Consider the following 22,819-nt stretch of genomic DNA (forward strand, 5'->3'; position numbering starts at 1 on the left):
CCTGGTTTCACATCCACGTTCAGATTATTTCTCAACTGAAAAACGGAATATATCCACAACTCAGAGAACACAAAGTGCCTGGACAGGACTGCTGTCCTGAGTTCTGCCTGAGTATAGAAAACTTCAAAGCCTTTCTGGGAGGCTTTGTCTCCCGTATTATCTTTTTTCAAATACCACGTGAAGTAATGGATGGCATCAGTACCCAGGAGAGTCACCAGCCAAGAGAAAACTCCAGGCAAGGGGACTTGCTCAGTAAACTCAATTCACCCTGATTGCCACTCGCAAGTTGCAGCAAGCCCACAGACGTCATCCTGACAACCCTGAGAAAGGGAAGCACGCAGCAGGAATACAGAGGTACACAGAGCTTTGCTGGAATTGCTCCGTGCTCCTGTGTCTTTGGGAGGGAGCAAAAAGCACTGCTAAAGCTCACCGCAGGCAGCAGACTTCCATTTCGTACACTCTAGGAGTGGGGGGCTTTCCACTGCTGTGTTTCCATCGTGTCTGAACCCAGCCTGCATTAGACAGAGCTGCCAAGGATGATCAAGAGACTCACTTCTCCACAGAGCCAAAGAGGGCTGGCTTCCCCCCTCAAGCAGGGAATTTACAATTTGTTGAGGACCGGCGTTTCCAGGGAAGGAGTGTTACTCTTCTGTAATGGCTGTGTGGGATTTGTGATTTTGCTTTCCCACTTTTCACTTGAACTTGATTTCTCACCAAAGGACATGGGCAGAGAAATGGTGCCAAAAACAGTGCCTGGTACTGAGAACCGTCTCAAAGATGTAAAAACATCCGTGCCCAGGAGAGGAAAGTTTGAAGTACTGATAAACACCAATATAACGCACTGCCAGGGTCTCCATTACACAGTTCTGTAAACGCCAGCAAAAGACGTGGTTTCTTTTTCTGACACTTTCCTAAACAACATCAGTTCTAATCCAAACAAATTAGACTTCTACTTCCAAAACAGCAGCGAATGTTACTGCTCAGTGGGGACTCCCATGACAGCACTTGCTTCACCGTTTAACACCCCAGGTGCCTTTGCAGGTGTCCTAAAGCACCTCAGTACTGCCAACACTTAAGCAATTGTTCAGCTCACTTGCACAAAACCCCAAACACGACACCAAAACCTCAGGCTTTGTTTGCCTCCCTCACCTTGAAGAATTTAAGCTATTTTGCAGTCCACACAAGCGGGATGAGAGAAGGAGGGCAATGACTACAGTCTCCTCCTCCTGGAAAAGGCTTGCCGTCTCCAGGAGACTTCTCCATCAGGTTGTGCCGTGCAGAACTGCTCCGATGCAGAGACAGTCACAGGCCAAGCACACTGGGCTCTCGCTTCACTGAGAGGCCACCCCACAGGGAAAGAGAAGCCCAGCGTATCTGGTCCCACTCATATTTTATCTGGAGAGTGCTCACTGGTGTAAGCCACTGACCTACTGCACCCACTTTAGCTGTCACTCCTCAGACAGCTCCCTGCTAGTCTGGCCAGCAAGTTCTAGAAAAACACCGAAATAAACTACAAGTCTCCATCACTAGTGTTTCAGAAATCATTATACAAATATCACCAGAGTTCCCTCAATGGTCTTTTCCAACTCTATTTCCTGTGACAATGACAGTCGTCACACACAAATTATTTAAAAAAAGCCATCCCCTAATTTTTTTTATTTCTTTTGGTATACAAAGATTCCTAGACTTTATAGCACACCTTTTGTAATGTCTAAGTCCTTCTGATAAAGGATTTATTTTTAAAAGTATTTCACAGTCACAATTTTTGTACGCAGAACTGCTTTTGTTCATCTGATACTTAGAAGGTAATAAGAACAGGCATTACCCGACTGCGGCCTGTTCCTCTCCTGTATGAAGGATTATGAGAGTATATTGAAAGTACTGAAAGCCTAAAGCATCTTAAAAAACAAAATATGATTGTCTTACTACTACTGGATAGCAGCCTAACTATAGCAGAAGCATGCTACACAAACTGTGTGATGTTTGAATGGCCTTGCTATTAACTACATCATTTGCTAACTAAATATATATAGCACGAAGCTCAAAATTTATTAATGCTGCCTTTATTATTAATCACCAAGCATTTGCAGTGTCTTTACTTTTTTTTTTTATACATCAAGAGGAGTTTCATGCTTATTTACATATTGTTTGGAAGAAAACTCATTATATTTGACTGTATGCTTGCCTGCTTGCTTTTTCAAATAGAGACCTCAAGAATTTTAAGTACTTATGATCTGACTGCCAGTTCTGCCGATGTAACAGGATAGCTGGATCTATTTCACTTATTTTGCCAAAAGACATACCCTTCTCCAAGTGATTCTTTCCAAAAATAAGAGCTTGGTTTGTCTTTCAGATCCTTACCCAGTGCCCTAAGCAGTCTATCCAGTGATGCTAAACCAGAATAAATTACACTATGTCACGGTTGTTTAACTAGAGACTGGTTCTTTCCATGAATTAGGTTGGGATTTTTTTGTAGTAAAACTACAAAACAACAAGATGAGCTTGCCTTTCATTTAATAAAAGTGGTTCAATATTTAACATCAATCCATCATGAAGCTAAATCCTGAACTAAGAGAACAGACTGACCTTGATTATATTCTTGGTTTCAACAATTCAGAACTCACTGCCATTAAAATCTGCCACAAGCTAAGTTCTTCAGCAGCATGTGAACAATAATACTTCCAAGAGGAAACACTCTTCCCATTGCAGAATCTTAGCTTACATATCTGTAAATATTAATCACCCAGAAATTCCCACGCAAGAATATAAAAAATTACCTCTGTTATACTCAGGAAGAATTGCTATTAAAATTGAATCTACAACTTAATTTCATTGCTACTACTCATAGCTGAGTATTTTTTCATTACTTTCAATCACATTTAGTGCTGGCAAAAAGCATTTAATTAGCTATTAAAGAAAAGAAGTTGTACGTACACAGCAAGATGATTTCATTAATGTCTCTACCAGCCAAAGGCCAGAAAATCTTGGTGTTTGAGGAACTCCTCCCAAGTAAATGCAATCTCTAATCTCTGCTGAAGTTCTGAAGAGAGACAGTTACTACTACTCCACATTTTTGACTATGAAATGATTTCAAAGCACATTCAAAAGGTAATCACGTTGGAACACGTTGTAAAGGTCTGGATACAAATTTTGACCAACAAAGAGTTCAAATCCCAAGGAAAGTCTCAATTTCCAGAAGGAGCTACTCATTGAAGATTCTCCTAAGGTACTTATCCTTCAACTGTTCAAATAAATTTAAGTCATAGGACAAAGAATCTTTATCAAAAGGTAGAGCTATTATTTACTGTGCTGTCAGTGTTATGATTTAAAGCACTGATCAAAATGAGACAGACTTCAGGAAGGGTTATTCTAAAGCTCTGTAAGTGCTGAAGTAAAACAGTATCCCATTTGCAATTTTTGAACTTGGAATTACTGAGGAACAAGACACCCTTAGTGAGGTACATCCTAGAAGCGTCAGTGCCTCTGGAAAAGAATAAGCAGAGGATTTGTGTGTGCAGCTGCTTTGTTGCGCCTAAGTAAGGTACCCTCATATTAAATATATTAAAGCATGAAGTTAACAACCCACTATAATGAGGATTCTTAATAAAGCTGGTAAATTTTTCAACGCAGATGTTCCCACAGAGGAATTAGATTTAATCAAAAAAACTTTTTATTTCTCCAGTAAAAAATGTTTGCCATATTTTTCATTAGCTAAAAAAAAATAAATCAATGAAGGTAATAGAAAGTTCAGTTCTAGTTCTGTTTTCTCCAGAAGGTTTTTAAAACAGTTTCTTCCCTTGTGTAAAGGTGAGGAAAGACCAAAAGAAATGAAGAAAAAGAGTTTCAACTTGAGAAGTGTTTTTAAAACACAAGTGCTACTCGTTAATTACTTTTACTTCAGTCATGCATCTTTAATATGCAACCCCACATCTTTACCACTTTCACTTCACCCATCCATCAGAAGCTATGGGTCCCCAAAGCCATAGCTTTGTTAAAGCTTCTAACAGAAGTTTTATAAAAGTGTTGGGATTTTTTCCATTTGGTTGGTGATTTTTTTTGGGGGGGGTGGGGGGGGGGGAAGCAAGTATAGAGTCCTGTGAAGGAACAACCGGACGTATCAGTACAGGCTGGGGGACGACCTGCTGGAGAGGAGCTCTGAGGAGAAGGACCTGGGGGGTCCTGGTGGACGACAGGTTGGCCATGAGCCAGCAGTGTGCCTTGGTGGCCAAGAGGGCCAGTGGGATCCTGGTGTGCATTAAAAGGAGCGTGGCCAGCAGGTCAAGGGAGACGATCCTCCCCCTCTACTCTGCCCTGGTCAGGCCCCACCTGGAGTATTGCGTCCAGTTCTGGGCTCCCTGGTACAAAAAAGACAGGGATCTCCTGGAAAGAGTCCGACAAAGGGCCACAAAGATGATACGGGGCCTGGAGCATCTTCCCTACGAGGAAAGGCTGAGAGACCTGGGTCTGTTCAGCCTGGAGAAGACTGAGAGGGGATCTTATTAATGTTTACAAATACCTTAAGTGTGGGAGACAGAGGGATTTGGCCAACCTCTTTTCGGTGGTTTGTGGGGACAGGACAAGGGGGCAATGGCCACAAAATGGAACACAGGAAGTTCTGCACCAACATGCAAAAGAATTTCATGGTGAGGGTGACAGAGCACCGGAACAGGCTGCCCAGTGGAGTCTCCTTCTCTGAAGATATTCAAGGCCCGTCTGGACGCCTACCTGTGCAACCTGCTCTAGGGAACCTGCTTTGGCAGGGCGGTTGGACCCAATGATCTCTCGAGGTCCCTTCCAACCCCTACAATTCTGTGATTCATGGTCTTCACTTGCACAACCGCATACTTATTTTCTACAGGGCTCCCTCCTTATTTTGTATATGAGCTCTATAAAGCTGTAAAGCTGTTGCTTCCTAATATTTTAATACTGTTTCAAAACCCCATTTCTATCAGTAATTTAATAAGCATACCTTATTGAGATGCCTGAGAATAACATAGATGGAAACCTGTAATATGCTGCTGACAGATTGTTTTTCTCAGCCTATGTACATAATCTTAAGACTAGCAAGAACATTACCATATCTCCAGTGCAGAAGTACGAGACTGATGCTGTGTTGTCAGGCAACCAACTGCAAGCTAAATATCACACTTCTCAACACATGTATCTCTCAAGTTCATTAAATGCAGGAACTACATAAAGGGAGTTACGTAACAGAAAACATAACCACCAGGTTTTCAGAAATCAGTGCAACAATAAAAGCACATTTGCAAATCCAGTTAGCTAAGACTGAATCTTATATATTGGTTATGAATACTCTCCTAAAAAGTATATAGTTCCCTAATAAGCATGAACACCTCACTGTCTATGCTTAAATGTAATATCAAGTTCAAGGATTTCTTGTGGAACTGGTGCTGGTCAGATAGCTGTTCTACTGCTCCCACAACAGCCTAGGACAGCTTTGCCTGTGGCCTTAATATAATTCATATAAAAACTATAAATTCAGAGTGAGATTTTCTTCCTTTCATAGCAGTGAGTTGCACAAGTAGGTACAAAGGAGGAGCAGAAAGTTTAGTGTCAGAAATGAAACACCTGAGCGTTATAGGAAATGAATAAAACAGTCTGCGTGTAACATCCCTTGAATGCCACAGAAACTGAAGGTGGCAAACTGTAGCGCCAATTTTCAAAAAGCACTTTGGGGACATTCCAGGGAAATACAGACCAGATCTCTGGCTTCCACAGCAGGCAAAATGCCAGACATGATAAGGAAAATTTAAGGATACGTGCATAAACAGAACATATGGAAGAAGAGTTAACACTGTTTCTAGAAGAAAATCAGAACTCACAAGCTACCGGAATTCTTGGAAGGAGACATGGAGCATATGGACAGGGAATATACGCTTGATGTAGTCTCAATGGATTTCTGTAGGGCTTCTGATAACATTTATCACTAAAAGTTCTTATAAAAGCAATCTGCCAGGGAACAGAAAGATACAAGTTGAATGGGTTATATGTTCAGCTAAGAATGATACAGAAATGAACACATCATCTACTCCAGGAGGCCTCCAGTGTGGTCCCACTGCTCTAGCTGCAGTCATGTGGAGATCATAGCACAGATTTCTGCTAAAGACTGAACTGTTCAAAATATTCATAATTCATCTGGAGAAGGGGCGAATACCAAGATAACAAAGTCTGCTTACGTTACTAAAACATCTGTTATAATAAAAACATAATTTGACAGCAGAGAATTGCAGAGGGTTCTCACTGTACTGAGTGATTTTGATTAAACAGCAGACAAAATCCCAGACTGATAAATGTAAAGTAATGTATACACAGAAAGATGATCCTAACTTTTTACACGCAGTGATTGACTTTGAAATTGCTATTACCACTCAGGAATGAGATTTTGAAGTTATACACAGTTCTGTAAACACATCAACTCAGTCTTCATTAGCAGTTTAAAAAAAAATAAAATCGAATGCTAGGAGTTATTAACAAAGGAATAAGTGCACTCCCTTTTCTCCCCATCATAACAAAGCTGTCAGACTAGAAAAAGTACAGAAGACAGCACAGACAATCAAAGAAATGAAATAGCTTCCATTCAGATGAACAATAAATACATCAGCACTATGTCTGAAAAGAGACTGCTGAGAGTACGAGAAAGATTTTTAAGATACTAGAAGCCATGGAAAAGGTAGATAGGAAACAAGTGCTCAATAGCTTTCATAATACAAGAGCTATGGGATGTCAAATGAAATTGCAACATGTAATTACACTGTAGAACGCATTGCCTTAGGATATAAAAGCTTACACAGGTTCAAAAATTAAGTGGAATACTGGAAGCATGAGAGAAATGTTAGTACGTGCTTATCTTGCTCTTCAGTATTTTCCTAGGCATCCACTTGTGCACTGCCACAAACAGGCTTTACGTTTGGGAAAGAGTATGAATATATACTGGGCCAAACAAGTATACTACAACCCACTTCACAACACCCAGGAATTGCATTCTGTAACAGATTTAACTTAGATGAAGTATTACTGCATATTCTGAGTGGTTTAGAAACAATACAAAAGAAGCCTAGGTAACTCTCAATACAGAACTTTCTCATCTTCACAAAAGAAAAAAGAAAAATCACTTAATAGACCCTACCCAGCTGTAAGGTACATAACCACAAACTGTCAGAAAAGTCAGTGCAGAAGCAGAGGCTGCAACAGTTTTTTCTACTGTTTTGGAAAGCATATTAAGAAATTAACCATGAAGAAAACAGTAAAAGATTAAAAAAAAATCTGATCTAGAAACATTAAATTATAACAGGAGGCATTTTAGTAATAGCTCCAGATCTTGCAATTTTCCATATCAGGTTCTTCCTCTCACCAAGCAGAAAGGGACATTCCCTGTTTTATTGCTGTTTACTGCTTTTGGAAAAAAAAATGTATAGGAAAATGCCACTGTTGAATTCTTAGATTACTTGTTTCCAAGTTTAACACTGAAGCAACAAATATGTTCTCTCAGCCTTACACTAATTCTGGAGCAAGAGATAGCACCATCTGCTTTGACAGCACAGCTACATAGGAGATGTTATAAACTTGTAACAGCTCGTTCAGATTATTTGTATTTCAGTGAATTCAAATCAAGGTAACGATATGCTTGTGAAACAATCCAGAGCTGGGCACTTAGTATGACTACTAAATAGACAGGGAAACTAAGGCAACAGAACAAATATTTGCTGACTGACCCAAAACAAGACTGGCAGAAGAAGGAACATAGCTTCATTCCTTTATTTAACAGCAAATCTCACTTTCTGCACAGCAGCCACACAATTTCCCAGCCAAGGGAAAAGACTTCACTCAGACTTCACTCCCATATCCTAGAGTAATATGTACAGTAGTAATATGTACAGTAGGCTTTTTTCTTATGGATTTGATCCCTTTGAGTTACGTAGTTCTGACTACCTATGCAGAAGTCAAAGCACAGACAATATAACCTGCAGTTCAGACAACTTGTGATTTATTTCTGGTTCCACCCCTGCCCTGCTGCATTGCCTCGAGCGCATTTTACCTCCCTAGCTAAACATGGCTTCACATCCCATCTTCTGCCTCTATGAGTAGTGTTCTAAGCAGACTGGAAGTTCTTCCTGGTCAGGGATTGCGTTTTTATGCTCTGCAGTACCACTGCCTAGCGCAGCTGGGTCTCTGTTATGGTGGAAGTCCTAGCAGGAGGTGACAAGGATCCCATCGCATATGCAGAGAGAGGAAAATAAGGTAATGGGAAAGGGACTAAAGGTAAACAAAAATCCGCTTTAGTTGCACATGTGGAATATTCCTGACCCAGCAAAAAGGCTCCACCTGCAAGAGAAAGACTGCCCAAAAAGCATTCCATAAAGGAAACCTGGAAGGTTGTGGGACTGCTGTGGTTTTTGCAGGCAGGTCGCACTGGCAGCGCAGACTTTTCGGCCAAGGCTAAGCCACACGGAAGGGTGAGTGTGAAGGTCGCCGAACACTCCTGGAATTCTCTCCCCCTCCTGAAACACCTGAGCAGAATAACTCTGCACCTGAAAGAAAAATGGTAACTCACTAGCCATCCAACTTCCCTCTTCTGTGGGGGATGTGTGATGCCTGCAGGACAGATCAGCAGAGCACAGCATAAAACAAGCCAGGCAAGCACACCTGTTTTCTAGGCTCAGGCAGGGCATTTGCAGGACAGGCAGGAAGATTGGGGGGCAGAACGGGTTTATTCATTGGTCAGCTTTTGACTTGAATGTAAAAAGAGCACAACGGAGAGCTTGAAGTATTCAGGAAAGGTTGGTATCTAACCCTGTCTTCGCCAAGCTGAGCAAGAATTATTACAAGGCACCTTTAAGAACTTTTGCCTATGATTTCTGTGGAATAAGAGATGGTCCTCTGGGATGTTCAAAGAGTCCACAAGTAGCAAAAAAGTAAAAGTAGGATTTGTGCCATTCCGTTCATTTAAGAAACACTTTCCACAGTTAATTTGAGCAAGAAACCCTTGCTTTTCTGCAAGAAAGCAGATGTTACAACTGTGCAAACAAAAGCATTTGCAAATATTTATGATTTATTTATAGACACTCAATGCAAGCTGAGTATTCTCCCTAAAAAAAAATCACAGAAACGTAAACAATGAAGCAGGTTTTTTTGTGATATGCACATTAGGCACTTTGGAGATTAAAGCATATTCCAGAAAGAATAAAAGTAGCGCACGAGGGGCCATCCAGTCATCTAACTAGAAGAAATTTTGTATTCAAGGCCTTAAGCCACTAGTCCCAGCAGTAGGTACGCATTGCTGCTATGAAATATGGTAATATCTTTTAAAATAATTCAAATCGCTCCTTTTGACTTTTTTTTCAAATAAATCCATTGCATTTGTCAAGTCAGTTCATTAGAGAAATGGGTCTTTACGTTAAGAGAGCTAGAGGTTTAAATACAAGAGACCTTGTCAGGAAGAGCACTTATGGATGCTTTAAGCAGCAATACTGGGATGTGGAGGAAAAAAAAAGAAAAAAGAAAAAAAGGTAAGGCCATTTACAGCTCTAGTATCTCCCAGAACATTCCTTTGTATAAATGCAGGAGAATAAGGACGTGGAAAGAAACAAGGAAATGCTCACAAAGTCCATGCTAGATTTGTGTCAGGAAGGAGAGGGACGCAGCAGAGATCTGGATTTTTGCTGTGTCCTTGAAGTCAGCCCTATGAGAGTACACTTCAGTTTCTTCTTCAGATTTAATAGGTTTCCGAGGGACAGCCTCAGGAAACCTGCTATAAAAAGTAAGGACTTTGATTACATTACTGTCAATATTTTAGGTTTAAAAGACAGACATGGGAGCCCACTCAACCTTACTACAAATGAATACCACAATTTAAACCGCACTGCCAATATACAGCAACATCCCTTTTAAACAAGGCAGCATAACTTTTTGATCTCTAAAATACATTTATATATACAAACTGTATTTAGGATAAAATATATCTTAATTTTAACTTGATTTTAATTGAAAAGAAAAGTTTCATTACTTCAGTAAGAGTAAGATCAGATAAAACCATCATATGATCAAGTTGAGCGTATAAGCTCTAGATAAGCTCTAGAACCAAAATGGCAGCATGACTCTGTTCTCAGCAGCTCTATGAACAGAACATCCAGAAATCAAACTAAACCCACATGCTGCAATTTTCAGTTTGCATCTTCGTAAAGAGATCAGGCAAGGCCTCTGATTTCAGCTTCCATTAACTTCTGAGCGCTCCAATTGCAAACTGATCCTGTAATCTCCAGTCATTTTATTGAAAGGCATTAAATGCCATGCAGAATCCCCAGTCATATTATCGCACAGTGCCTTGTATAAGCTTGTGTGAAGAAATGTACATTTTACCCTGGGTAAGCCACATCTAATTGAACTAAGACCACCCCTATCTTGTCTAAACCAGCAAAGATGGACACAGCTATCTTTTATAGTCAGTCCTGGTGTCCAGGCAAGAAGCCACCACAGGCAATGCTTTTAGTGCAGCCCATGTCCACACCAAACACAACAGTAGCGTGCCTGCAACCTCAAGTCTTTTGTAGATTAAATTCTGTAGAGTTTATACAGAGCTCCTGGCACTGCTAAAACAAGCAGAGCATAGAACAGAAATAAAATAATGCCATTTTACAGAGTGTTTCTCAAACTCTGGTCTACCTCCATATATTATGTCTGCTTCTTACTGTTAAAATGGACAGCAACACACCATCTCCTGGGGCCCACAGGAACCTAAGGTCATTTGGAGTATCTGGGCAAAAGGCACATTTTCAGCATTTACAGTAATTGGGACCTTTAAACCGCAAGTACTACATTGGTTATCTCCACACTGGAAGACCCTTCCCACACTTCCCAACACCCAAAACACTCAAGGTAACTGCAAGTAGAGCTTACACCAGGCCAACCTCACAGCACCCTAAGGTTTGCAACTGCTCACCACAGCTCATGAATGTTTGTTTCCTGTAACTTTAAACATACACCCCCCCCAACAATATCAGGGTGTACATTATTTTCAAAACATGACTTTTTTTTTTAAGCAATGAAAAAGTGAGTAAACCTGTGAATTGTAAGTACTATTTCAAAGGTAGTCACACAAGGGATGAAGTTAAAGATCATCTTCTAGAAGGAACTCAGTCTTACACACAGAATCCCTTTTTCTCCTTTACCTTCGTTTCCCTTTCCCTCACCCTTCTCAATTCTCCTAAAATGAATACACATCAAGTGGATAAAGCAGTTGAATTCATTAACATTTAAGTTTGTTCTTGCAGATAGTTATGCCTTATACAGAATAAGCAGTGAAGTGAGTATTCCGAATACAAACTGCTAAAAGTCTGAAAGAGTCCTTTTTTATTTTAAGAGCAGTGCAAGTAATATGCAAATATGGCGGACTCATTTAAATAAGAACTCACCTTTTTCACCTTTTATGTTACATCACAACTTCTTTTCCTACTTTTCCTCTCAACATGAGTGTTCTTCATGCCAATTTGTGATCTAGCTTAAGTCTCGTTTTTTTTTGTTTGTTTGTTTTACAATAATGGACAAAAATTACACAAATGCACATGAAAGCTGAATGGTCTGGTAACACACAATTAGAGCTGTCAATGTTTGAAGTGCCCAAAAACGTACAAAATGCATTGAATCAAACGAACCTGCCCATTTGCTGTCACTATTACTTCACCTTCCCACACTGCAATCCACATTTATCATCCTTAAGTGCTTATATTGGTTTGGGATTTTTTTTTTTTGATAGGACATGAGGGAAACAGGGTGCAATGTTTAAAATCTAATGCAGACAGGTTGATGTTATAATAATCTGTACCCTGAAAAAGGTACCAAAATCCAAGCTCTGTTCATCTCTGAACTGCAATCTGACACTGACTTCCTATGTGCATCTGGGGGAGTCCTTTAACCTCCTTCTGCCCCATTTATGCCACCTATCAGACACTTCATTTATGCTCTAATGCTCCAAGTTACTGACATTTAAAGGGAAAATCTACGTTACTGGAAATGTTCAAAGCTAAAAGTACTCCTCTGCCTTTCAATTCTGTGAAGAGGTACAAAGTCTGGCCTGAAAAAGGGATATTCTAGAAGCAAACAAGACTGCCTTTATAGGTGAGATTGCTATAGATAAATGGGAATGCTAGGGAGAAAAACCTAGGCAATACAAGATATCAGACATTAGATGCTGAATGTAACCTAGCAGCTATGTCAAAATAGCAGCTTACCAAACCATACCCTTTGGAAAGTCACCATAGTGTTACCAAGCAAAAAAGGCCACTCTGGGACCAGTTTTACCCATAATACTCGTCTGTAGTTCATTTACCTGATGAATCTAAATTACACAGCCTCTCCCCTGTGATTCCAGCCTCCTCCATCTTATCTTGATGAGTCTTTCCAGCACTTCTTAGTGGTTCACGTTGGCAGCACCTACCTCAGTAGCTTAGTGACAACATCAAGTCACCTGAGACAACACCTGAGAGAAATAATTAGAGTCCCTCAGCACAAAGGCAGACACTAAGTGAAGCAAACAGTGACAAACATAGAAAAACTCTACAGCTTTCATGCTAGTGTAATTGATGAGAAAAGCTCACTTGCCAGAATCTAACAGGTAATTCTAGCACGGACAACGAAATGAAAAGCCTACAGAAAAAGACAACATGTACCCAGCTACATTACAGCATGCACATGATCTTATTTGCCAAAGAAATTTAGTGTTCCATAGCAACTAAAATAATTCCCTTGCACTACTGAAAATGTTAGCTTTTCCATTTGTAATTATGACATGTCAATACTGATTTTAGTTTGATTTGATAAGGACCCCTGTATTTGTAGAAGGGACAGTTCAGACCACCAGTAGCACACGCAATTCTTTTTCCTGAAAAAAGTGAAAGGATTATTTTAAAATACCCTTTCACACGTAAGTAGACAAAATAGTTGAAATAAAAACTGATTATATAAGACCTCTAATTAACCCATTTGTCACCAACCCATCTGTTACCACCCAGTTTCATCAATTTGTTACAACAAACTGCCTCATTACATTTAGCACAAATTATGAGAAGTATAAGCCTTTACATTGTAAGGCAGCAGAAAACCTTCCTTCCTTGCAGAGAAGTTCCCAGTTGCCTAGAAAAAACAATTAGCTGTGCAGGCTGTTTGGTAGGTCATTCACTCCATCTTTTGGCAGATGAAAGGACTGCAATGCTATTGGGTTCCCCTCTTCCTCCCCTACTCCACCAACTGTTGGAAACCCAGACTGCTAGAGATACGAATCATTACAACATTGCTTATGCCACAAGCTGAAAGCTTATCATTGATCATCTCACATACAAAAAATAAAATTAGATGCCCAATAGCGATACCTTGCTATCAAGCAATACTGAACTTGAAGCTACCGCAAGTTTCTGGACTCCAGCCCTATAGGTCTCTGTCCTCACTCAAGCCAGTAGAAGTTATTGCTGAGTTAGTTCACAGAAAAAACAAGATCCATACCCAAAAAGGGGAAGTCAGAACATCCCCAGAGGCACCTTAAAAAGCCAAAAAAAAAAATACTTTGACAAATATTAAAATTTACAACAGATAAAGGAAACCACCTCATTCATTATTTACTGATCAATTCACTGAAAGTAACGTATTTACCCTGTGCTTACCTTTTCCCACCAAGCTCTTTTATTAGCAGCTGTGTAAAACCAAAACAAGGATAGAGAATTATTTAAATTATTTTAAAAACAAACATGTAATAGCTGGGGTTTTGTTTTGTTTTTAAGAAGGCTGACAGAACTAAGTAAATAGTTACCACAGAATTCTGAATGCACGTTTATGAACAGCTTTAGATAACGCAAAGACAATATCCAGCACAGGAAACATCAAAAAAAGCTACCGCATGGACCACCACAAAAGAAAATAAAATCATCTAAGGAAAGCATCACTTCTCTTTGTCTTGGGAAATACTTTTATATAACTTCACATTGCCATTATAGCGTATTGCTTTAGGCTACATTAGCACAATGTGCTGTGATATAACCCATGATTACATCAAGCAGATAAATGGCCTTACAGGAGCTACTTCCTGGTAGTTCTCATCCGAATAACACTCATTTTCTTTTGTTAGCATAAGAGGAAAGCATTAAGCCTTATTTGTAAATCCATTTAAAGAAATATAAAAATGGAATGCTTCAGTAAGAAGAAAAATTTTTGTTAAATATGTTCTCAGAAGTCCTGATTCTTAATTAAAATATCCCCCAGAACATCCCTAATTCCACAACACAGAAACATGTGGCAGAAATGCCCCCAACAGGAGTGGAAGCCTCATCCAAATAACAATGTCAGCTTGATCCCTCTCTGCCCCTTGCATACCTAACAGGGAGGAAGAACCTGGGGAGCCCCAAATTTGACCAAGTTTTACCTGTAATTTTAGAAGCAAAAGCCCCCAAAGAAATCCTTAATTAACTGAAAACTGTTTATGCAAAAACAGCTTGGGGGAGGAGAATGCTTTGTACTTCACAGCTATAGATCAGATCACAAATAACAAATAAAACCCACACAAGCTCTCAAGTACTGCCAGTAAGTAGCAAAGTACACTTTCACAAACAGAGGTCGCAAATAATAGCTTAGTTAAATCATTCGACTACGATCAACATTCGAGTTAAATAAAAATTATATCTTCATACTGAGAAGCAAATAAGATAAGTATGTTAATGGACACCTCATTATTATAAGAAGTCTAACATTTAACAAAATTAATCTCACATTTTTATGCTGATGCACACAGACAGTAAATCCCACACAACAGGAGAAAGAAAACCCCAAGCCTGGGAAAGAAACATCTGGAGAATATGTGAATCTAATGCTAGGGTAATGCTAACGTCAGTGCTAGGGGAATGCAACTACTGAAAGGCAAATGGAGATGAGGGGAGTAGTACAAAAGTGATGGGGAGAGGCAAGGGGGAGAAAAGTTGACAGAAAACAATACGGTGTTGAGGAAAGCAAAAGTGTATCACGTTAAAGCCATTAAAAATCACAACCATGTGCTGAAACAGCAGTTATAATAAACATCACAGAGGTTGCATCATTACAAATGGGAAGGTTAAAATTCATGAAGGCTAGTTAGTGAAAGATGAACACAATTTCAAAACACGTGTCTAAGGAACAGGCAGACCACACAGATTTTAGTTGTGTAGTTGTGTGTGTGTGTGTGTGTGTTTAGTTCGGTTTTTGCTTTTTTCTTCTTTTTGTTTTGGGCGGGGGGGGGGTTGGGGGGGAGGGGTGGGGATCACTGAAATTTATTAAAAAGGCTCTTGACTTATTAAAAAGGCTGAGCTAACTCTCCAGTATCCGGTACCAGTTCTACTGCTATATAATTTGCAAAGCCTTTTCGCAGGTTACTTTGGTTAAGAAACTCAGTGAAAGTTTCCCCGTTTCATTATGCCTAGAAAGTACGTATGTTGACTGTGAAAGCCTCAATTTTGCATTCCATTTTAAGCCAGGAGTTCCAAAATGCAAGCTTAACCGAAAAGGCTGACCAGCAGCATCTGTCAACACAATAATCCTTATGGAGCCAGTGAACTGTCCTTGTCCCTTTTAAATGGCTTTTAAGCATCAGAAGAACCTTGGATAAAACTTGTAGCACATTAAAATCCATATCAGTAAACAGAAATGGAAGTAGCTCTTTCCAGCACAGAGTTCATCCTCTAGGTGCTATTTGAGAGAGGCTGAGGACACATTTCCTAAAACGACCCTGAGCAGATTCTACTGAAGAACTGGGTCAAATGCAGCTTGTATCTAACACGGGAGGAAAGGCTCCACTGATTTAAGTTTACCCCTGTTCTCACATGTATCTTGCACAAGTTTCTTTCCCTGGTTCTATGCTGAGCTTGACTCTACACCTCAAGGCTCTTATCCTAGAAGAAATACAGGACAGTAAACACCTGTTGGGCTATATAATCTACAGTATATAGTGCATCTTTATGGAGGTTAATTTTAGTGCCTCTCAAACAAGAAGTCTTTGTTGCCAGTTCTACAGAGATTGTTTCCCAAACAGGTTTAAACGAGGAACAAACTAAAAAGTTATATTTAGGAAACATTCCTACCAACTGTTGCAATTCTACCACATGCCAGCTGTACAGTGCTAACCTACCTCACCCCTTCCTTACATTTCACACCTTTCAGATTCTTGTAGACTATCACAATCCTTTGCCTTTCTTGCACGTATTTAGCAAATGTCTCTATAAGCATCTGTTGCTGTGTGACCAACTGCAGGGCAAACCCACAGTGCAATCTAAACCCATGCTTAGAACTGAGATGGATGTGCCAGAGCTAATAGGTGAAAGTAAGCTAAGTAGCAAGACTGTTGCAGCTGCAGAAGTCGCAGCCCAGCGTAACTTTCTAAGAGCCACAAGCAGGTGAGGTGCTTGCAAACATCAGTGCATCCAGCACTGACAACTGAACTGCCACCAGGACCTGGGCTTGCTACACTGGATTTAGCTTAGCTCTGCTTTCACAAATCACACTCACATCTTCCTGCCTAATACAGCCTATAAAATTCCAGCCCTGAGAAGAGTGCAGTTTCATTTAACCTTTCAATGCCTTTTTTTTTACCCCCAGCCTGTCTACATTTTACCTACTTTTCTGATAACTGTAATTTTGTCAGCTCTGTAGTGATGAAATGCCCTGATCAGAGGCCAAGTTCTAGCAGCAGTCACCCACATGATGCAGCAGGAGACGGTTCTTACAGTTAAATCACCAATCCACTTACAGCCTTCTCTTTGCCCTCCAGGAATGCCGATATCTTTGGGAGCTGATAATAGTTTCACTGGTAAAATTCAGGTGCTTCTGGTTTTAAGTAGATCCATCATCAGAATTTGAGCAGTTCCTGTGAAGAGAGGCCAAAGACATTCACATTCGTCTTGAACCTTCCACCGTTTAAAAGGTGATCCAACTCATTTGAGGCTCCCTCAGAGAGCTGTTTTCATACCTATCCATAAGCACAATAGCTTTGCAGATTAGAGTCTGTCCCTGCTTTTAAAAATTCAGCAACAAGATGAAGCAATGAAAGAAGATTACACAGAAGAAACACAAAAAGGAACAGAATAAAACTCCTTCTCACTACCCTTTCAGGAGATGGCTAAAGAGAAACTGCATTTCTGTATTTAAGAGAAGACATACTCCATATAGCACAGTATCACCCATTCAGACAGGCACACAGCTGTCCACAGCACATGCAGGCAGAAGGGTTTCAAACACAGGCATGTGTTTTAAATAGGACGAGCAAGAGCACGCAGGCCTAGAAGGTGCAGAGTGAAGAAAAGAGCACAATCAGGAGCACAGAGCTTAAGGAGGAAAAGGTCATTGACTGCCTGGGAGCCATGAAAGAAGTAACCTCTCTCTTCCTTGTCTTATCCCCTTCTTGTCCATTTTGGGGAAAGGCGACTTGCTTTTCTGACACTTAATACAGCACATCATCATGATAGCTCCTTGATACGAGCTTCAGCACCGCCTCCATCCTTCATTTTGGTAAAGCAGTTGTGGGAAAGGATTTCGCAGGTGGCTTCGCGCTGTTTCACATGTCCCTAAATTAGAGATAATGAGGAAACAAGTGGTAGAAACAAAAACTTGAGCAAGGTTGAGATAAAGTAAATTGGCTACAGCATTAAAGATGAGCTTTGGGCAGTGGCCAATTGCTGGCTGGCTCAAGGCACGCGTCTGAGGGTCTCTAACCAATTACATGACAGATTTGGGCGTGTGAACAGCGCATGGGGCTACGGGGAAAGTATATGTAGTAGTGAACAGGGGCAATAAACGTCTCCTGTTCAAGAGCCATCAAGAGTCCATGTCTTTCATCCCTTCAAATGGTGACCCTGACGTGGGAGGACCAGTGCTGCATGAGCACCTGAAGTGAACCCAGTCGAATGACTCAAGCTTGCAACTGGACTGCAGCTTCAACCCCAGGACATCGCCTGAAGGACAGGTGAGCAGCTGGGCATTAATCATGGGAGCTAGCCTTTCGGCAGAGGAAGAGGCTATAGTGAAACTAGTAACACATCTCCTAATAGAAAGGGGAGTAAAATATGATCCGTTTAAGATAAAGCTATTATTGAAATTTTTGCGAAAACAAGGGTTCCCCTCAATGGCTCCCGCAGTATTTGATGTAAAAACTTGGGACCAAGCGGGGGAAAAAATATGGGAAGCAACGTCCAGTGGGGATACTAACGCTGCTGAGGTGATGACTACGTGGCAGCTGGTGACTGAGACTTTAAGATTGTGGCAGGCAGAAAAGAAAGTACAGAACACTGCTGCCCAGGCAATAACAGCAGCTGAACCAAGATCAGAGCCTGCAATGTCACCAGAGCAGTGCAATTTGATAGACCTGGGGGATGACAAGGAAGAGGGCCCCTCCCCGCTGACCCCCTCGGCTCCCGCCTTGCCTGCCCACGATAATGCCCCCCTGGGGGCCCGAGCTTTTGACCCGTGGGAACGATGGGAGCTAGTGCGCCGGGAAGCGCTAAAGGACGGGGACCCAGTAGGAATGCCTTTCCCGGTGCAGGTGCGACCCAACGGTCCAAATGAATATAACGCCTTCCAATGGGACCTAATTAAAGAATTAAGAAAGACTGTGACTACATATGGATTACACGCACCATTTACTCGGTCATTGTTAGAAAACGTTATGACTGGTCAATTGTTGGTGCCGTACAATTGCCGTCAGATAGCCGCGATGATTTTAACGCCAACACAAAAATTACTCCGGGAGCAAAAATGGAAAGAAGGGTGCGAATTAGCCGTCCTGGGTAACAGGGACCGGCAGCCTGGCGACCCCCTCCGAGGAGCCGGGATCCCACAGTTGACGGGGACCGAGCCGTCACTTGATCCGAGATCGCAGGCTAGGCTCAACGATGCCATCCTGCGGCAGTCCGCGTCTCTGGCCCTCCAGGCTATGCTGAAGTTGCCTGAAGTTGGAAACGTCCAGCCATCATTTACCAGCAGTAGGCAACAAGTTACCGAGCCTTACATGCAATTCATTGATAGATTGCGAGACGCTTTGGACAAACAAATTGACAACCGCGAGGCCAAAGAGGCCCTTATGCTAAAACTGGCAGTGGACAATGCAAACACAGACTGTAAGAAAATACTCCAAGCCCTGCCTGCTAATACTACATTAGTACAAATGATAGAGGCTTGCAATCGAGTCGGATCCATAGAACATCACACTGCCGCTTTGGCCGGAGCTTTCGCTGCTGCGCTTAAAACCGGGGGTAAACGGTGTTTGCGCTGTCGAGCCACGGGGCACTTTGCCACTGAATGCCCACAGCGAGCAGCGGGGGGGGGGGAACGCGGTAACCCTGCTCCTCCCACTCTTTGCCCACGGTGCGGCAAGGAATGGCACTGGGCTAGCCAGCGCCATCCGAAGCGTAAAGCGGAGGGACAACCTCCGCAACCGCAGCAGGGAAACGGGAAGCGGAGCGCGGGGCGGCACACATGGCTTGTGTCATGGCGACTCAAGAGCCGCGGCCCTCGGTGGCGGGCGGGCCGCCCTCGCGGCAGTCACCGCCCCGGGCATGGCGACCGCCGGGCCGCGACGGCAGCCGCCCGCTGCTCCAGCGCTCCCGCCCGCTGCGTCACCGCGGATTCCCCCACAGCCAAAACCCGAGGAAGCGCCGGACCGGATGTCTCCACAGCAACGACCTGCACCCTGTGGGACGCTCGGGTCCGCAAAATGCCTCTAAACGTAAAGGGACCGGTAGGGAAGGGATGCAGCGCCCTCTTGCTAGGACGGGCTAGCACCACACTAATGGGTCTTTTTGTACTGCCTGGAGTAATCGATGCTGGTTATGAAGGAATAATACAAGCAATGGCATGGACTCCTCCTCCTCCAATGCTCATACCCAAGGGGACTAGAATTGCACAGTTAATACTATTTGAAGCCACAGTTCCACAAGCAGAGATGCGCGACCGGCACGATGCAGGGTTTGGATCGACGGGACCCCCATCACTTTTTTGGGCCTCGGCAATCGCCATCAAGAGACCTACACGGACCCTACCACTTCATCACCCAAAGGCCGACCCCTCGAGCGCACAAATAACCGTATTAATGGATACCGGGGCAGATGTCACGGTCATTGCTCTTCAGGATTGGCCCAAAGGTTGGCCATTACATTCCACCACAAAAGGCCTTGTGGGAGTCAGTGGTGTCTCTGATACTTTTCAGAGCTGGTATATGCTTACCATTAACACTCATGAAGGCTCGCTGTATAACGTCCAGCCATATGCTGCCCTCATACCTGTCAGTCTCCTGGGGAGGGATGTGATGGGACAGGGCGAGTTCACCCTGAGCTTTCCAGAAAATTTTCGATAGCGGCCATTGATGAACGACCGCACATGAGACTCACCTGGAGGACTGATAATCCTGTGTGCGTGAATCAATGGCCGCTCCCTGCGGAAAAGGTCGCTGCTCTCCAAGAACTTGTCCAAGAACAGTTACAATTGGGACACATTACCCCCACAACCAGACACTGGAATTAACCTGTGTTTGTTATTAAAAAGAAAAGCAGAAAATGGCGATTACTTCACGATTTACATCAAATAAACAACGCAATGGAAGACACGGGAACTCCCCAGCCCAGATTACCTTCTCCTGTTATGATCCCTCAAAATTGGAATATAGTAATTATCGATTTAAAGAACTGCTTCTTTACTATTCTGCTTCACCCTGCTGATGCTCCTCGATTCGCGTTCTTGGTCCCAAAAATCAATAAGACTGAACCAATGGATAGGTATCATTGGACTGTGCTGCCCCAAGGGATGAAAAACTCCCCAGCAATTTGCCAAACATACTTAGCAGGAGCACTACGCCCCGTACGCAAACGATTCCCGCACGTATACATCTATCATTATATGGACGACAATATTGCTCTCCAGTCCGACAGAAAACTTAACGCAAGAAGTACTGCCTGTTCTACAGCAGAAGTTACAGAAATGGGGATTACAAATTATGCTGGAAAAAATCCAAATGGAGGCACCTTGGAAATATTTAGGCTGAAAGATACTGTAGCAAAGTATTCAACCGCAAAATGTAGCCATTACAACGAAAATTCGCACACTCAATGATGTCCAGAAGCTTATAGGCAATATAAATTGGATAAGAATGCAACGCGGAATTGACAACCATACACTAGCACCCCTGTTCGAGTTGTTAAAAGGGGACACTGATATTAATGCGCCCCGCCAGCTGACTAATGAAGCCAGGGCAGCACTAAACCACATAGAGAAGATCTCTGCCCAACAATGCCAGCAGCGAGCAGAAAATTTACCCATTCAGCTCTACATATGCAACCAGAGCCCACAACCTTTAGCTATTATTGTGCAATGGGACTCCAACACAACAGACCCGTTGCTGCTATTAGAATGGGTGTTTCTACCCCACCAACCGACAAAGACACTTGCCACCCGCACTGAAATGTTTTTGGATTTGATTAAGAAGGGTAGAGAATGAATTATAGAAATGGCCAGAGAAGAGCCAAAATCCATTATCATTCCGATAGTTAAAGACTACTTTGATTGGTGCCTCCAGAATAGCTTAGAGCTACAATCAGCCTTTTCGGGTTTCAGTGGTCAACTTGATATATACATCTCCCGTCTCATAAAATGCTTACCTTTTATAATAATGTACAGGTTGAGGACAAGCCACTAGATCTATGGCACCCAGTCCAAGGACAAACAGTATTTACAGAAAGGTCAGGGAGAATGGGAAAAGCTGTAGTCACGTGGGAACAAGGAGGCCACTGGCAACATGTGATAGAAACAATACAGGGCTCCCCTCAGATAGTAGAATTACATGCGGTAGTAATAGCATTCAAGCAATGGGACCAGGCTCCACTAAATATTGTGTCTGATTCACAATATGCAGCAGGAGTAGCAAAACAAATTGAAAGATCTCAAATCAAACACATCCAGAACAAGGCACTATTCTTAAAATTTAGAGTTATTATTTCTTGTAGAGCACCGTACCCACCCTTACTGCGTGATCCACATTAGAAGTCATACGACACTCCCGGGATTCTTTACAGAAGGAAGTGCCCAGGCCGATCAATTGACCAACATTGCATTGCAAGTCCCAGTGCCAAATACATTGTCCCAGGCTCGTTTATCACATCAATTCTTCCACCAGGCAGCAAAAGCATTGTCCAAACAGTTTGCCATCCCCATAGGAGATGCTAAGCTCATAGTACAGACCTGCCCGGATTGTCAACAACGATCAGGCCCACCGACTACAGTTAATCCCAGGGGCCTCTCTTCTCTTCAGATTTGGCAAACTGACGTTACTCACGTTCCCGAGTTCGGGAGGCTAAAATACGTTCACGTGTCCATAGATTCTTTTTCGCACGTGCTCTGGGCCTCTGCAATGACAGGCAAAACAAGCCGTCACGTCCAGGCACATTTCCATGCGGCCTTCGCCGCCCTCGGAATCCCTGAAGAAATAAAAACTGATAATGGCCCGGCTTATGCGAGCCACTCTATGCAGGTTTTTTTTCCATACCTGGGGTATCACTCACAAGACAGGCATCCCACACTCACCCACAGGACAAGCAATAGTAGAGCGTGTTCACCGCACATTAAAGGACTTACTGGCAAAACAAAAAAAGGGGGAGACACAGGAGACCCCGCAGAATAGATCAAACGAAGTGGTATATGTCATGAATCATTTGACACTACCTTTTCAATACAAAGAAATACCACCTACAATTAAGCATTTTAAATCAATGCAATCAGGACTGCAGTCCGTTCCAACAGGAAAAGCGATGGT

General features: G+C 42.3%; 1 protein-coding gene across 1 annotated transcript in view; it reads right to left on the minus strand.

Moving 5' to 3' along the window:
* Positions 1-22,819, minus strand: part of LOC310880496 (uncharacterized protein) — a 215,969-nt gene that overhangs the window by 178,319 nt on the left and 14,831 nt on the right. The window contains exons 8-11 of the mRNA XM_083796368.1: positions 20,406-20,539; positions 16,775-16,891; positions 13,671-13,699; positions 12,344-12,493 (exon numbers count right to left, since the gene is read on the minus strand). The gene's annotated coding sequence lies outside the window, so the exon portion shown is untranslated. The remainder of the gene's footprint in view (positions 1-12,343; positions 12,494-13,670; positions 13,700-16,774; positions 16,892-20,405; positions 20,540-22,819) is intronic.

This window comes from Anser anser, assembly GCF_964211835.1.
Source record: "Anser anser genome assembly, chromosome: 12".
NCBI lineage: Eukaryota > Metazoa > Chordata > Aves > Anseriformes > Anatidae > Anser > Anser anser.